This window comes from Lissotriton vulgaris, chromosome 3_2 (assembly GCF_964263255.1).
Source record: "Lissotriton vulgaris chromosome 3_2, aLisVul1.2, whole genome shotgun sequence".
Taxonomy (NCBI): domain Eukaryota; kingdom Metazoa; phylum Chordata; class Amphibia; order Caudata; family Salamandridae; genus Lissotriton; species Lissotriton vulgaris.
In genome coordinates, this window is record NC_141690.1 from 124,447,874 (window position 1) to 124,464,771 (window position 16,898).

A 16,898-nucleotide genomic window follows, 5' to 3' on the forward strand; every position below is an offset into this window, starting at 1 on the left:
GATGACTATGCCTCCTTGTACTTCCTTTGGGAGAGGGCCCTCAACTCTACCCAGTTTCACTTCTTTCTCTATCTTGGCGCTAACCACTTCGGGGTGTTGGCTTGCCGACTTCAGGTTGCTCGCCCCCGCCGAGGGGAGCGGGCCATGGAATGGAATAACAAAGCCTTGCTCGAAGCCCTCTACCAGTGACCTGGCCTCTGCTTTGTTCGGGTATTTGTTTGTTAATCTGCGCAGCTGTTGTGTAATAATGGGGGATCTGGCCAGCTGGCGCCTGCAAATGTCCACCAGTCCCCTCTTTTCCCCCGCGTCGGGGCTAATGCTTCTTGCTCTTTTCTCTCTTCTCCCTTTTCGCTTCGTGTTTGGAACCTTTGCATGCGGCGGTGGCATGCTTGCCCCCGCAGCTAGCGCATGCGTGTTGAAACTTACAAGACGAGCCCCATGAGCAGTCCCCCGCCTCGTATCTCCAACAGATCGCCTTAGTTGCGGTTGGGGAGTATGATCTCCCGTTCGACCGCCTTTGATAAGAACCACTCTTCCCTTTTTGGTATGAGCTCCGAAAGGGCTGGTCGCCTTTTCCGGCCCAGGCCCTAACGTCTTTGGCTGTGAGCATCTTGTGGATGAAACCGGAGACATCCTCCTCATTCCACTCCATTTCGGGGTGCCTCTGCATTTTTAATCTAAACCCTTTATCGTATTCTAGCCAGGCATCCCCCGGGAACTGCCTCTGTGCTAGGTGGATATTGGCCTCGTACAGCCACAAGTCAGCCGCGCAATGGGGGAACCTCTCCACTATAATGCACGCCATGATTCTGAAGGCGTCTAACCAATTGTCGAAACTGCGCTCTTTTCTGGCCCCACGCCTTTCTCTCCTGTCCTCCTCTTTCCTGTCGCACGTGGTTAGATCAAGTCCCTCTAGCTGTATTTCAAGCAGCGAAAATATGTCTATGAATTCTTTGCGCTGTATCCTCTCTTTTACCGCTAGGGGGATGAGACATGCCAAGCCGGTGGCTTTCGTAGTCAGGGACGCCGGGCCGGGGGATGGCCTGATGTAATGATCGTTGACTACCCCACTGGGAGGTGGGCTTCCTGAAATGGGGCCGTAACCCCAACCGGGTAGCGGGGAAATCTGTTCCCCCTGGGCGGACAAGCTTACCTGCTCCTGCACTCTTGTCTGACGGGCCCACCCCGGGTCGACCATATACCACGTGAGACCTGCCGCTTCCTCCGCGCGCTGCTCCCTAGGCCCTGGTACCCCTTGCCCTGTGCCATTAAGTAGCCCCGGCGCCAGCGATTTTAGACATTCCTTTACGATGTTGCTAATATGCTCACCCTTTTTCTTTTTGCCGGTCGTCTCGCCCTGTTCGCTGCCCTCTGGCCTCGGCGGAAGGGGTTTCTGCTGCACTTTCCTCGGAGGGTTCCTCTTCGATGTTCTCTTCATCGGCGTGTTTTTCAGCTTCTTGGGTGCGGAAGGCCCTGGTTCTTCGTCCGCCTGTTCCACCGGTCTGTTCTCTTTCCCTTTGCCCAGGTGAGGGTGAAGCCAGTCGTCGCCGTGGATGGCCGATAACTCGCGGATCTTCATCAGTACCTCCGCCATCTCGTCCGGCTGGCCTTCCGACATGTCGTGAGTCTCTGCGCACTTGTGTGTGGCTTCTTACTTTCTCGCGTCTGCGTCAGGCCGTCTGCTGGGGGCACAGCTGACTGCGTGTGCTTATCCCGAGCCCTGAGCTTGCCGCGGTTTTTACCTGTTGTTGCTTTGGGGGAGCTGGCACGGCGCGCCGCGCTCCGTAAGGCGTCCTCGGTGATGATGACCTGGATCTTCCACCGGAGTCTCGCCGTCTTCCTGCTTCGTCCTTCGCCGCGTCGCCTCTCTTCTTCAGTCGTTCTTCAGTCGTTGCTGCTGTTGCGCCGTTCTCCCAGCTCCTCGAATGCGATGTGCTTCTGCTGGGAGGGCGGCGTCGCTTAAATCCTCTTGAGCCCTCCATGCAGGTCTCAGGTGAGTCCCCCTGATTGGGGGGTTCAAACAAAGCCAGGTTGACCATTGGGCGCCCTTTGGGGGCGCTCAGGTCAACAGGTCACTTCCGGTCGGGTGGCTGGTGCGCACCCCGCTTCCGCTGGTTCCTGTGCGCATCGAAGCGCCCAGAACCAGTTTACCCCCGCTGGTGGCACCACGAGGGTTATGGCGCCGGCCTTCGAGCCTCCCCCACCCTTCGGGCGGGTGCGGCGGCCTCTGCAAGATGTAGGGTCGACGTTTCGGTTTCCTAAGAGTTATTTGTAGAAACCATCTTCAGGACTGCTGTCAATTGAAATCTGTACAGAGATATTGTAATCTATTCGACGTTTCCAGCACCCTCTTAGCATATAGAGCAGGTAGTGGACTTTGCTGTTCTAATGGTGGCGTTTTGAGGTATGCAACCGCCGATGAGCTGTAAGTGATCAAAAAAGTGAATTAAATCACAACTCCAAGTTAGAAGATAAATCTTTCCATATGTAGGTGGTCAATTTCAGAGCAGATAATTCGACAACCATACGGTGCTAATCTATTTAAAGTAGCAAGTAAAGATTGTATTGAATCTCCGCTTTGAAATTAATTTTCTGCATGCGGCAAGATAATTTCTGACTTGGCTCGGCATTTATACTGGTCCCAAAGGTTGATACAATACAATCTTTACTTGCTACTTTAAATAGATTACCACCGTATGGTTGTCGAATTATCTGCTCTGAAATTGACCACCTACATATGGAAAGATTTATCTTCTAACTTGGAGTTGTGATTTAATTCACTTTTTTGATCACTTACAGCTCATCGGCGTTTGCATACCTCAAAACGCCACCATTAGAACAGCAAAGTCCACTACCTGCTCTATATGCTAAGAGGGTGCTGGAAACGTCGAATAGATTACAATATCTCTGTACAGATTTCAATTGACAGCAGTCCTGAAGATGGTTTCTACAAATAACTCTTAGGAAACCGAAACGTCGACCCTACATCTTATCCCTATCTTGTTTTATTCAATGTAACTGGGGATAGATGTTTTTTAGGTTCTGTTGAGTCACGTATTGATTTATTTCTGTGTGTACCCACAGACCTATTCTTTGTTTGTTTACTTATCTGTATATGAAGTGTATCCTTTAAAATTCCTTTTGATAAAAATCTATTTTTCTAATACACCTCGTGTTTTGTTTATATGCTGTGTCCTGTTAAAATTGAGTTTACATTGAATTAGAGCCTAATAGCACTCGATTTGTTCACATTAAGGATTATGAATTCATCCTTTTAAAGCAATCACAAATTACAAAATACATTTTTTTTTTTTTTTTAAGTTTTATTGTTTTATTGCAAGGAAATACAGCAAGGCGTTATACTAAACAACATAGACAGAAAAAAAACATGTAAAAAAAAGGGCAGGTTATTTTCAAGAAAAAAGCAAGTTATATGGCAGAATTTTGGCAGAAAACAAAATTAGAATAGCGACTATAAAATACATAGATTTAAATCAAATCCACTCAGCAATTGGTGCCCATATTTTTTCTCCCATAATTCTTTTTTTAACCCCCTTGAGCTTGTAGATAGCCGATTCCATATTAAACATAAATAATAATTTTTCCTTCCACATAAAAAACGTAGGGGGATCCTGGCTAATCCATTCTTTGGTGATACAAGATCTAATTGCAGCCATACACAGAAAAAGAAAATAAGAGATTGGTCTAGGCCGAATTGTAGTATGATCTATACCAAGCAGTACTAATTCATTAGTTATCTTTATGTTACATTTCAGAATAGTAAATAAAAAAGTTTTAATTTCTTGAAACAGCGATGATAACTTAGGACAAAAGAAAAACATATGTAATTCGTCAGCTGCATACAATCCACATCGGCTACAATTCGTGCCTGCCGTCGTGCTCCATTTAACTACTTTTTTAGGAGTATAATAAAGGTTGTGAATACACATAAAGTGTTGGGATTTCATCATCCCGGTTATAAGACATTCTGCAGCCATTCTAATTGACAATAAAACATCAACATTTACTATGCCTAGACTATTGGCCCATTTAGTCTGGCATTGGCCTAGATCATCACCAAATTCCTGCATTAAGCTTAAATATATAGGAACTATTCGAGGTTTTCTTTGTAAAAGCTCTAATAAAGAATTTTTAGTCGGTGGCATAAGAGGGTGGCCCTGTAGGAAACTGCGAAGTTGTAGGTATTTAAAAAAATCATTTCTACCCACGGAAAAGTTGGTTATTAGATCCTGAAACGAGATCATTTGCCCATTACAAAATAAATCCCCCAAGTGCTTTATTCCTTTCTGCTGCCACCTGTGCATAGTTAAATCAAAGAAAACTTCTGGAAATAGCTCCGTTGATATAAGAGGAGTATAGAAATTTAATTTCGCTAGTTTAATATGTTTTCGAATTTTCTGCCAGATTCCAAAAGCAGATTTCAAAGTCTTATATTTAGTTTTTTTATAGTAACTGGGTTCTACTATTCTCAAAAAGCTACCCTTAACTTTCTCGCCCAAAAGCAATTGATAAATTGATGGGGTCTGGCATTCTGCAAGTTCAGTTCTTTCACCCAAAATGAGGGGACCAATATATTGTAAAACAGCAGAAAAGTAATAAAAAAGAAAATACGGTACATTCCAACCGCCACATTCCTTACTAAGAATCATTTTTTTAGCTGCTTTTCTATGGCGTTTATAGCCCCAAAGGAAACGAAATGTGGTTCTTTCTAAGATTTTGAGAGAATGTAGTGAGAAATCCAGAGGAATTGTGCGAAATAAATATAAAACCTTCGGTAGGACCAGCATTTTTAAGATGTTAGAACGGCCGAAGAGGGACAATCGCAGATGATCAAGACGCTGTAATAGGATGTTAATTTGAGCAATAATAGGGTTTAGGTTACGCTCTGAAATTTTTTCTATAGGTAGCGAGATTTTAATACCTAAATAAGTAACTTCTGAAGAAGTGGGGATATTAGCAGGTGGGTTTTCTCCAGAACACAAAACTTGGGTCTTTTCTAGATTAAGTTTGTAGCCCGAAAAGTATCCGAATTGTTTGGCAATTTGATCAATAATGGGTATAGCTGTTTGAACGTCTGTAGTAGAAATCACAATATCATCGGCGTAAGCAAGGACTCGGTAATTAGTATTGGCTAAATGTATGGGTTTAATATCCATTTCCAAAAAAAGACGATTAATTAAGGGATCAATATAAAAAGCAAAAAGTAAAGGAGAACAGGGACATCCTTGACGGGTACCTCTAGAAATTAATAAGGGTGAAGATAATTGTCCATTAATTCGAATATATGCTTTTGGGGTAATATACAAAGTTTGCAAGGCTTTAACAATCCCCCGACCTAATCCCTTCCTAAGCAAAATTTCCCAAAGATAATCCCAAGCAACCCGGTCAAAAGCTTTTTCAGCATCTAAAAATACTAGTCCATTATTAGACCGAGTTGCTTGGGACCAATCCAAAAAAGAAATCACACGTCGAATATGATCAGCGGTGTCTCTAGCTGGGATAAACCCATGTTGGTATTTAGAGACTAAAGGGGAAATAATATTGGAAAGTCTACCCGCTAGGATTTTAGAAAAGATTTTACTGTCAGAATTTATAAGTGAAATAGGGCGAAAAGATGAGGGCAATAAAGGAGGTTTACCTTTTTTAAGGAACACCGTAATGATAGAATCATGCCAAGATTGAGGGGAGTTACCTTGCTGTGCGTTTAAACATAAATCTAATAATTCTGTTTTTAATACATTCCTGAAGTGTTTGTAAAATTCTGGCGGAATGGCGTCAGGTCCTGCAGCTTTTCCTGAGGCTAGGGACATTAAAGAGAGTTCTATCTCCTCCCAAGTAAATGGCAAATCTAGTTTCTCCTTCTCTTCAATAGAAAGAATAGTATTCAATACTGGATTGACAAATTGATTGATCTGGTCTGAGCACTCAGGACGAGCTTCATCCGTATACAATTGAGAATAAAAATCTCTAAAAACTCCCAGAATGTCTTCAGCTCTGCTGACTGTTATCCCTAAATGGTTATCTATTTTATTGATACTAGCATAAGCTGCCTTCTGCCTTGCCCTCTTTGCCAAAATTTTGCCCGAATTTTCACCCACTTCATATAGCTCTGTCCTAAATGCAGAGATCTGTTGAGCAAGTTTCATAGCATGTCGTTGGTAAATCGTATTTTTTAGAGCTACTAGTTTCTTTGTAGTATTTTCCGTAGATAACCCTTGCTTACATAGTTGCATAAGTTGAATCTCTAAAGCTCTAAGATTTTTAAGTTCAGAAGTTACCTGGTTTCGGGTCTCTTTTTGTTTATTCAAAGAATAGCTAAGTGTTTCACCCCGAACCCCACATTTAAAAGTATCCCAAACTATTTCTAATGATGTAGTATCTTTATTGTTGTGAAATAATTCTGGAATCCAAACGTTCATACGCTCAACATAACCTGGGTCATACAATAATTTACGGTCAAAAGACCATGCGCGGGTAGTATTAACCATATTTAGGACAAGCTTAAGTATTAGAGGATTGTGGTCTGAGATGACTTTTGGGAGAACCTCAAATTCAATTTGTGCTAAATCATCGTATAATCCCTTATAAACAAAAAAGTAATCTAATCTAAAAAATCTTTGATGCGGTGCAGAAAAAAAGGTGTGCCCAAATATGTTTCCTCGCTTCTCATGCCCTACATCAATTAATCTATACTCTTCGATGATCCCTTTAAGTGCTGTAAATACCTTCTTCTTCCTCCCCTTGTATGGAACCCTACTATGAATATCAAAAGTTTCTTCCAGATGCAGATTAAAGTCTCCACAAAAAATAATATTGGGTGACCATTGTGCCAGCTCTATATTTAAAAAATCCAATGCACCCGAATCATCCAATATAGATCCATACAAGGAGCATATAGTAACTATCAAACCTCCAACTTTAAGTTCTGCAATTACCCACCGTCCAGTTGGATCCTCTTTAACTCTTTTAACTTCACCCATTCCACGTCTCTTAAGTATTGCAACCCCACGTGTAGTGGAACCTTGACGAGTGCATCCTACCACTTCCAACCCAAGATCTTTTAGGGTCCCTCTATTGGGCCAAGCGATATGGGTCTCTTGAATGCAAACTACATCCACCCGCATAGTTGATAACATCTGGGCCAATATACCTCTTTTTCTTTTATCATTCAAACCACATATATTAATGGAATATATTGATAATTTAGCCATCATAAAGTATATTTGAGTAAACTAAACTAAACATAAACATATGAGCATCACCTGCCAAAATTTGAAATCTGCCAAAAATAAGCCTTATACAAAAGTCAACTAGACATTCCAGCTGTATGACCTTGCACCCCAAAAAAAAAAAATCTTCCCACCCTCCCACCCCGTTGTTCCCCCCCACCCCTCCCTTCCCACACCACCCCCCCACCAGAAGCGTAAGGGCTAGTGCCCTCATTGATGGAATGTGAGTATCAGCTGTGAGTTCCCGCCGGATCTGACCCTCCTGGTAAAAATAGCCAAAGAAAATGCGGTAAAGAAAAAAAAAAAGAAGCATCTAAGCCCAATACTGCTAAGAGGATCTGCCTATTCGGGGTAACTGGATCATAACCGATTGAACATAGCTTTGTTCCTATAGAATTTTACTACATAGTCTCTAGGTATTGTTGAGCTTTCATCTCTGATACAAAAAATATAGTTCTTCCTTTATGCACAACTTTGAGTTTAGCAGGATTAAGTAGGAAGGTTTGACCCCCCTTAGCTTGCATTGGTGCCATCAACTGTTTTAGTCTCCAACGTTGTTGGACAGTTACAGCACAGAAATCTGGTCTCAAAAAAAATTCATGCCCCAAGCCTTTTCTGGGTTTTGAAGGTCTTGCCAAGTCATACAGAATCTCACGGAGAAGATAATTCTGCACACAAATGAGGATAGCTCTTGGGTATTTGTTCCTGCCTTCCTGGTCAGTCTTTTGGTTAAATGGGAACCGATGAGCTCTTATAATCTCCTTATCCCAATCCCATCCAGTGAGATCCTGAAAGGCATCCGCAAACAAGTCTATTACAAAGCGTCGAGTGTCTTTCCCTTCAGATTTTTCTCCAATTCCCAGGACACGCAGATTATTACGTCGAGCGCGATTCTCTAAATCAGTTAACTTCCAATCCACGTCTTGCCTGGTGCTATCCAAATCTTTGATTGAATTCTTATGTAGCGTTAGCTCATCATCTACTGCTGAAATACGCGTTTCCGTCTCTTGCACTCTCAAGTTAGTATCCGTGCTAGACTTGGCCAGACGCCGTACTACATTTTGAAGTTTTCAAACTGCTCCCTGAGTCCGAAGACCTTCCGCCTTGGTTTCTTCTCTATGAGTTAATATCATACGATACATAGAGGCCTGTAGCTTGTATATAGATTTTAAGGTGACCTCCTCAGACTCTTCTAGTAACTCATGAGTCTCAGAGTTTTCATCATCAGCTTCATTATTATTAGCACCGGCCCCGTCCCATTGAGGTTGGTCCATAACTGTTGTTTTCTCCTTAGATTTTCCCTCTATGACCTTGCGGACTGTGTTTGAAACTCCTTCATTGGTTAGAAAGTCAGGGCCTAAGATATCTTCCTCTGTAATTTGATTACACTCCTCCGCCCAATCTTTGAACTGAGAATGTTCTTCGCTGAGGAGTTCCTCCTCCATATCACCTTCTGAAGCAACAGATAAATCAGACATAGAAAAGAATTGGCCCCCAGACTCCACCGATTCTGCGTCATGTTGTTGTTGTGGGTCATTTGGTCTGGGTGAGACTCTAACTCCCTCTACCGCAAGACAAAGCTCTGATACTGCGTCATCGTTGTTACCTTCCCCCTTTACACCATCTTCATTGCCATTAGAGTTAGCTCCAGCTAAACCAGTATCATTTTTGGATGGTTGGTTCAAATTGGATTTATCAGGGTTAGAGCGTTCAGTAGCCCTTGCAGGGGTCGCTTCAGTTGTAGAGCTTTTATTAAGGGTAGTCGTAGGTTTTTTCTTGAATAGCTCAGGTATTGTGGGCTCTTTTAAAACCCCATTACGAAGTTCCAGATCTACTGCTGTGGTGCTGTTTGCAGCATTTGCAGAACTCGAAGCATTTGTAGAATTGGCTAAATTAGAGGCGTTCTTTTTTGTAACTCTGCCTTTGGGAGCCATGTTGGGTATTTTTATACAAGTACAATTTTTTTCTAGGCTTTGCTAATTGCCAAACTGCCAAAAAAAAAGTATTTTACTAAGTGCAGCTAGTTCCACAGTATCCACAGTATAGCAAGTTCAAAAGAAAAAGGTGCGTTCCTCACTCACCAAAGGTGTAGAAGATTAAGCATGCAGCAGGAGGAAGAAAGTTGCTAAAATTGTGAGCAGCTACAGTTGCTTGAGCAAGTACTTCGTTAAACACCTTAGTCGCGTCTATACGGTAACCAAAAGCACCGTCCAAATCCTTCGAATCCTCCTTGAAATGGTGTTGGCAACTAAGTATCCACAAATATCCGCAATGCAACAATGTAGCAACAGACGTCCCGAGTTGCTTTCTCCAAACACTCCACAACAACTCCGCAGCGGTTCCGCGGCTCAGTCCGCCCGGTCCCACAGCTGACTCCAACCTACGGGCGCCGTGGCTGAGAACGCCGCGGGCGCTCGAAAAGCACTCAGGCCCCCCACCAGCCGGCAGGGAAAGCGGTCAGCACAATCCGGTAGCCGGGACCAACGGCTCACGTAGCATACAGGAGGGTCAGCCGAACCTTCTCCTTTCTTCTTTCTCCTCGGCGCCGCGGAAGGAACCTCGTCACGCCTCTCAGCTCCACAAAAACAGTCGGCAGCAGCAAAACGCCTCTCTCACGCCAGAACAGGACAGATCTCCGGGGGAAACACGCGCAGCTCCTCACACGGCTGCAGTAGCGGCCGCCATCTTGCTTCCCATCATCCACAAATTACAAAATACATACTAAAATAAATTCCCTTAAAATTGTGACAGCCATCTCCCAAGTATATATTGGCTTGCCTTTCCATCAGGGCAATAAGACAGGCAGCGAAACCGTACATAAATCGAACTTTTTATTAGATACAACAATGAAATAATTGTCAAAGAAGCAAGTACTCTTGGGTGACATGAGGTCCATAATAAACAATGCAAGTGCTGGAAGGTTCGGAAATCTCAATTGCCAAAGTTAAAGGCACATTGGGAACAAGGGTAAAAGCTGTCTCTGTCTCTATTCAAATCTACCCCCTTCCAGCAGCAAAGCAGATCAATTATGATACATATCATGAATGAGACCAGACGTGCAACTAGCTCAGTACTACTTACGACAAAAGCATGGAAGGTGGGAACGTCCTCTGTAAACCCCTGGGGCAGTACTACCGAAGTGCCCCGGGGGTGCAGCGGGCATTTGCACCCACTTTGAGCGTCCCTGGCGCACTTCGGTATTACAGAAGGGGCCGCAGATGTCCCCTTCTGTAATACCGGTAGCGCTGAAGCACATACAGCTCTAGTGCTATCATCAGAGGGTGTTCTCTCATGCAAATGAGGGAAGCCCTTTGCCGTATTACCGACACGGGCGCAGAGACAAAAAAGCTGTAAAGAGGCACACTGACAGTACACCCCCCTGATAGCAGCCCTCTGGAATGTGTCCCATGGACCCCCAGACATCGCCTTGCAGGCGGGTGCAGTAACTCATGGAAAGGCGAGGCAGACATCGGCCCGCCACACTTATGGCGGGGTGCACCGGCCCCCACTCGCCCCTGGGTTCCCTGGTGACCCGGAAGTGATTGAGTCACTTCCGGGCCACAAAGGGAACAAAGGCCAGGCCGGTTAGATCCGGCTTGGCCTGCAAGGGGTTAAAAGGCTGTGCAGCGTGGGAGTCGGCCTCATTGGCTCCTGCGCGCCACGGCCTGCCCCTTCCAGCCTCTAGGAGGCTGTAATTAATTTTCTCACCCACCATCCCCTAAAGAAGATGATTGTTATTGTGTGTTATGAAGGTTTTCATAATTTGGTTACAAGTGTTTATGTAGGACAAAGTGTCTGATTAATACGTTTTTGTTCCTTAGAACTTTCTCCCCTTTTCAGGTCATCAAACGTTGTATTTATTATTATGCCTTGGTCAGGCCATGATTGGTGAGCAGTTAATTTAGGGTTCTTAGGGGGGCGGTGCCATTCTTGAATGGGGTCGCCCCAAGAGAGAGACAAGTGGTCTCTCATAGAACTCCAGGGGCAGGTACAGCCTGTTGGGTACATGGGTGTGGGGGAGACAGTCACGCTTTCTCTAGGCTCTTTGGCCACCCCGCACGTGCACAATGAGGCCAGTAAATGGCGCAGAGATGCAAGGGCCCCCTTTAATGGAGTTAATGGAGCGTATGGGGTAACCGGGGGACCAAATTACCCTCACGGTAAGCGGGCCCTCTGCGCATGATCACTTCAACAGAACGGCATGGTTTGATAGGGTGTATGGGGGTAACCAGGGAGGGGATGTGCCCCCACGGTAAACGGGCCCTCCTGCGCACAGGCACAATCCGACAGGAGGGCGTGGTTAAATAGGGCGTTCGGGGGTAACCGGGGAGGGGATGTGCCCCCACGGTAAACGGGCCCTCCTGTGCACGCGCATACTCCGACAGGAGGGCGTGGTTAAATAGGGCGTTCGGGGGTAACCAGGGAGGGGATGTGCCCCCACGGTAAACGGGTCCTCCTGCGCATGCGCACTCCGACAGGAGGGCGTGGTTCAATAGGGATTTCGGGGGTAACCGGGGAGGGGATGTGCCCCCACGGTAAACGGGCCCTCCTGTGAACGCGCACACTCCGACAGGAGGGCGTGGTTAAATAGGGTGTTCAGGGGTAACCGGGGAGGGGATGTGCCCCCACGGTAAACGGGTCCTCCTGCGCATGCGCAGTCCGACAGGAGGGGGTGGTTAAATAGGGCTTTCGGGGATAACCGGGGAGGGAATGTGCCCCCACGGTAAACGGGCCCTGCTATGCATGCGCACTCTTTCAGGAGGGCGTGGGTTAGTCATATGGATCTGACACCAGTTATTGACCTTGCCGTAGGCCCAAATAGTACGCATAAAGTCAACTACTATATAATATGAATTGATATGTTAGTTTTGGATAGGAAATACCTTGTACTAGAAATATGTTAAGGTTAGCCATCTGAATACCTGTATATATCAATTGTAACATTTTCTGCCTAATTGTGTAAATATTGCTTATTTCAATTTTTGATTTATTTTGTATATTTTAATAAATACGGCCGGGGGGTCGAAAGATCCCCCGCCTTCCAAAGAAAGCTCTCTCTGGGCCTGTTAATAATGTTATGTTGGTTAACGGAAGGGTGGGGGTCCTCTGGGAGTCCCTGGCCATACTGCACCCGCTTGCAAAGGCATCTATATCCCCCTTTAAAAGTGCAGGTGGCTAGCCGCTTGCACACTGAGACATGGAGTGGCTTCAAAGCAACTGCTCGTTTTTTCACATGAATGTGCTGCCATGGGGGCAGTGCGAGTTCGCGGCTGCCCGGGGACACTGCATTCATCCAAATACCGTGCAGTTGCCTTATTTGCACCAGGCACACCTTTTAAAGGTGCAACCAGCTCAATCAAGGGAAATGTGAAGCTTGTACAATAAAGACCCATGGAATAATACAGAAAGGGCCATATGTAGGTAAAAGGCGAATACCGATTCCCTAATACCGAATTTTTCTGAATCGGTATTAAGAATTCGGAAAACGCGATGTAGGTAAAAAATCGGTAAAGTTTACCGATTCGTTAAGATTCGGTATTAAATACCGAATCTGAAAGAATCGGTAAAAAAATCCAAAATCCAACAATGAAATACCGAATCGGTGTTACCGAATCCATTACCGAATCGGTAAAAACTGATTCGGTAATTCAAAAATTCGTACGTAGGAGAATCAGCCAATCCAGATCAACCAAATACCTCACAAACAGGAAGTGGCCATACCCAGCCAGGTGTAAAGGACCAGGAGCACACAGTGAGGCAGGCAGGCAGTCAGCCAGGAGAGCTGAGGAGGCAGCAGCAACACAGCCACACAGCCACGAAGCAAGACAGAACCCGAAAGCAGTGAAATGGCAAGCCAGGACAAGTAGAAGGAGGGAGGTGACAGAAAACGAAAACGGAAGTTCAGTGACAAGGAGCTGGAGGTCCTCATCCAGGATGTCAGCCAAGAGCACCACAAGCTGTTTGGAGCCCAGTCCCACCAAGTGCCAGAGTCACAGAAGAGGCAAATCTGGAGTGGCATTCGTGACAAAATCAATGCCATAGGTGTCACCCAGCGCACCATAGAGGACATCAGGAAGAGGTGGTACGACCTCAGGAAAGCAGCAAAACAGAGGATGGCAGAGAGACACCGGCAGGCTGGCCTTACAGGTGGAGGCAAAAGCCGAGCCCCAGCACCAACACCACTTGAACTGATGGTGGAGTCCACCATCCAGCCGGAGAGTGTGAGCGGCGTGGGAGACGCAGACAGCTCCGCCCGAGCAGCAAGAAAACAAGGTAAGAAGCATGCCCAACATGCTGTGCTACCCCTCCCCAACCACATTCCTCATAGTGGCAAAGGGACACCAACTCCACCCCATGTCTTACTGGTTACCTTCAATGCATGATGGGTGATGTAGTCAAAGGGAACACATGACTCGGTCAGCCAGGCTATCAAGTACAATACCATGGGAAAGGAATTGGCTACGTCAGGACAACCACTGTGCACAATAGGCATGTTGTTTAATGCAATACCATTGCTGACAGAGCATTGAATATATGTACATTTGTGTCATTACAGGCGAGTCATCTCGCAGTGCAGCAGAGGCCAGCAGAGGCAAGTCAGTCAGGCCAGAGGGGAGCCAACAGGAGGATGACAGCATGTCCTCAGGGACCACAAGCACGGCACCATCACAGCCACCCATTCCTCCAGCACAGCCATCACCACCGCGCCAGGGAGGGCCGCAGTCCCCACTCACATAGTCCCCAGAGCGACGATCACCAACACCACCACCACCACAGTCAGGCAGGAGGCATGCCGTGGCCAGCCTCCAGCAGATGGTGGGGTCGGATGAGGAGGGCAGAATTGGCGAACAAAGTCCCATTGCTGATCGATACCACAGGGAGAGGGCTGGTGCAGCATCCGATGGCTCCCACACCACATCAAGACACCACAGGGTGAGGCCGGACAGTCCAGTTGCATCCGAGCAGGGTGACAGTGTGTTTGCTGGACTGGAAGGCAAGATGCTGAAGGTCCAGCGCCTGCATTGGAGGGAGATGAAGTCAATGCACAGGGAGGTGGCACACATGAACAAGCATATGCACAGGATGGAGAAGGGCATCAGTGCTATGGGTGAGAACTTGTGTGCTGGAATGGAGAGAGTAGCTAACTTGGTGGACAACCTCTGCAGCCAGCTTCAGTAGGACCGTCTTGGCAGGCGCGGGGAGAGACAGAGGCTCCAGGCCTATACCAAGTCGGTGAACCGGCTGGCCACTACAACTTCAGTGATGTGTCGCAGGTCCATCGCCATGCAGGAGGAGATGGCGCATTGCAGCAGGGATGTGGCCTGGGGGATGGTGTCCATTACCTCTGTGCTACAGCACATGCAGAATGCTAAGGCGGCCACAATGGAAAGGGGGGGACAGTGAAGAGGCTACCAGCCATGGTGGCATTACGCCCTCACCCACTGAATGCAGGAGGCGTAGTGAACGCAACGTGCCTGCACATGAACAATCATCCACACCAGACAGTGTCGAAACGGAACGTGGACGTGCAGCTCGTGGACGCAGGAAGTAAAGAGCTATGGTTGTTTCCATGAATGAGATGGGTGATGTAACTCATGTCCAATTGGACATTGCTCACTATAGTGGAGGTGTGCAAAATAAACACCTTTACATGTAACAGGTAATGGCTCAGTGTCGTTACTCACTCAGAAAAAGTTTGACGTAATCTCTGACCGCATCTGTCTCCCATCTTGTTCAATTGCACCACCAGCTGCGCAGGGCTCTGGCTGAGGGTTGTCCTCGTCCTCGAAGTCAGTTAGTTCCACTGCTGTACCTTTTTTTGTGGCTAGATTGTGCAGCATTGCACATGTAGCAATGATCTTGCAACATTTCAGGGGGCTGTACAGACGTGCACCTCCAGTTTTGTGGAGGCAGCAGAATCTGCTTTTGAGCAATCCAAATGTGCGCTCCACCACATTGCGTGTGCTCCTATGTGCCACATTGTACCTCCTCTCCCTTGGGGTGGTTGGGTTGAGATATGGTGTGAGCAGATTAGGCCGGAGGGCATATGCGCTGTCACCTCTGTGAAGAAGTAATTGGTATTGATTACTGTGCACAACAGCTTGAGGCAGGGTGTACATCAGGGTGTGGCACATGTACTTACCTAGTTTGTATCCGTCTCCAAATTCGCCAGCAAGCAGACGTGTATGGATGCCACGGTTACGGAAGATGTAGGCGTCGTGGCTACTCCCGGGGAATTTGGCCACGCTGTCAGTAATGATGTGCTTGGCATTACAGATCACCTGCTCATTGATGGAGTGGGTGGATTTGCGGTTTCTTTATATGTATTCACTTGCTGCAGGTGGGCAGATGGGTATGTGTGTTCCATTGATGCATCAAATGACGTGTGGGAACTGTGCAAGTTGGTAGAACTCAAGCTTGGTTCTCTGCAGCTCCGCCTGTGTACTGGGGAAGGAGATGTAATGTTCCATTCTGTCCATCATGGCATCCAGGAAGGTATTGAAGAAACGGGATAGACAGCTCTGTGACACTCCACCCACTGCAGCTATCACACCCTGGAGACTTCCTGATGCAAGGAGGTGCAGGCAGCAGAGTACCTGGACATGGGTGGGGATAGCGTGGGCCCTTGGTGTCTGATGCTCCAGATAGGGTCTTAGGTCACTGATTAGGTCCAGGATGGAGTCTGGGTGCAGTCTGTATCTTTCATGGATTTCCGCTTCTGTCAATTGGAACAATGTGATGCGTACTCTGTACACCCGCTCTTCACGTCTCCAGATCCTCACTCCTGCTGCTCTCAAGCGTAGCTGCCTTGCAATGATGTAGAGGGCTGCCATTGTGGTCACACAGATACATTTTGGGCCACTTTTTATGCACTGCACCTCATTACCACATGCTCTTGAAACGTGGTAAATACCGAATCGTTATTTCCGATTCTGCTCGTTTTCGGTGTTAACGACGTTTTCTACATCGCATTCTCGGGGGATTTACCGATTTTTTAATTCCGATTCGGTATTCATTGTTTCGGTATTTCCGATTCAGTAAATAAGGAATTGGTAATTTTTCTCTGATTCGTTATTAACGATTGCATTCGGTATTACGTACATCTCACATGGCTGGATACCGGTCGGTAACACCGAAAAAGAACCTTTTTCGGCGTTACCGACCGGTATTCGGCCACCTACATATGGCCCCAAATGTTTGCTCCCGCTCTCGGAAATTTGTTGCAGGAGTAAAAAAAATATGGTAATTACCTCACATTGATGAATAATCAAGTTAAAGTTTCATTGATGTGAATTCTTAGTCTGAGTTATTGCCTGTTGCCCCTTTTTGTCTGTTCCTTTATCCGCATTATCTGAAGCTCGACGGAAGTGGAGAATATCAGATGATGACAGCCCATCTTCACCCACCCTCTTCGCATCTTTTCAAAGCAACAAAAAAATGATGATGTAATGTTAGGCCCAGGCACAAACAATGCCATTTTACATATAAATGTTTCCTAAATTGCATTATTTTTCCACAGAATGACTTATGACACACATTTGCATGTGTGACAGTGCAGGATTAATTTCTATGAAACCATATTGCTTACAGTGCCACTTTGTAAGTACACTATCACACCTTGAACATTCAGTACAAGGCCGGAACACA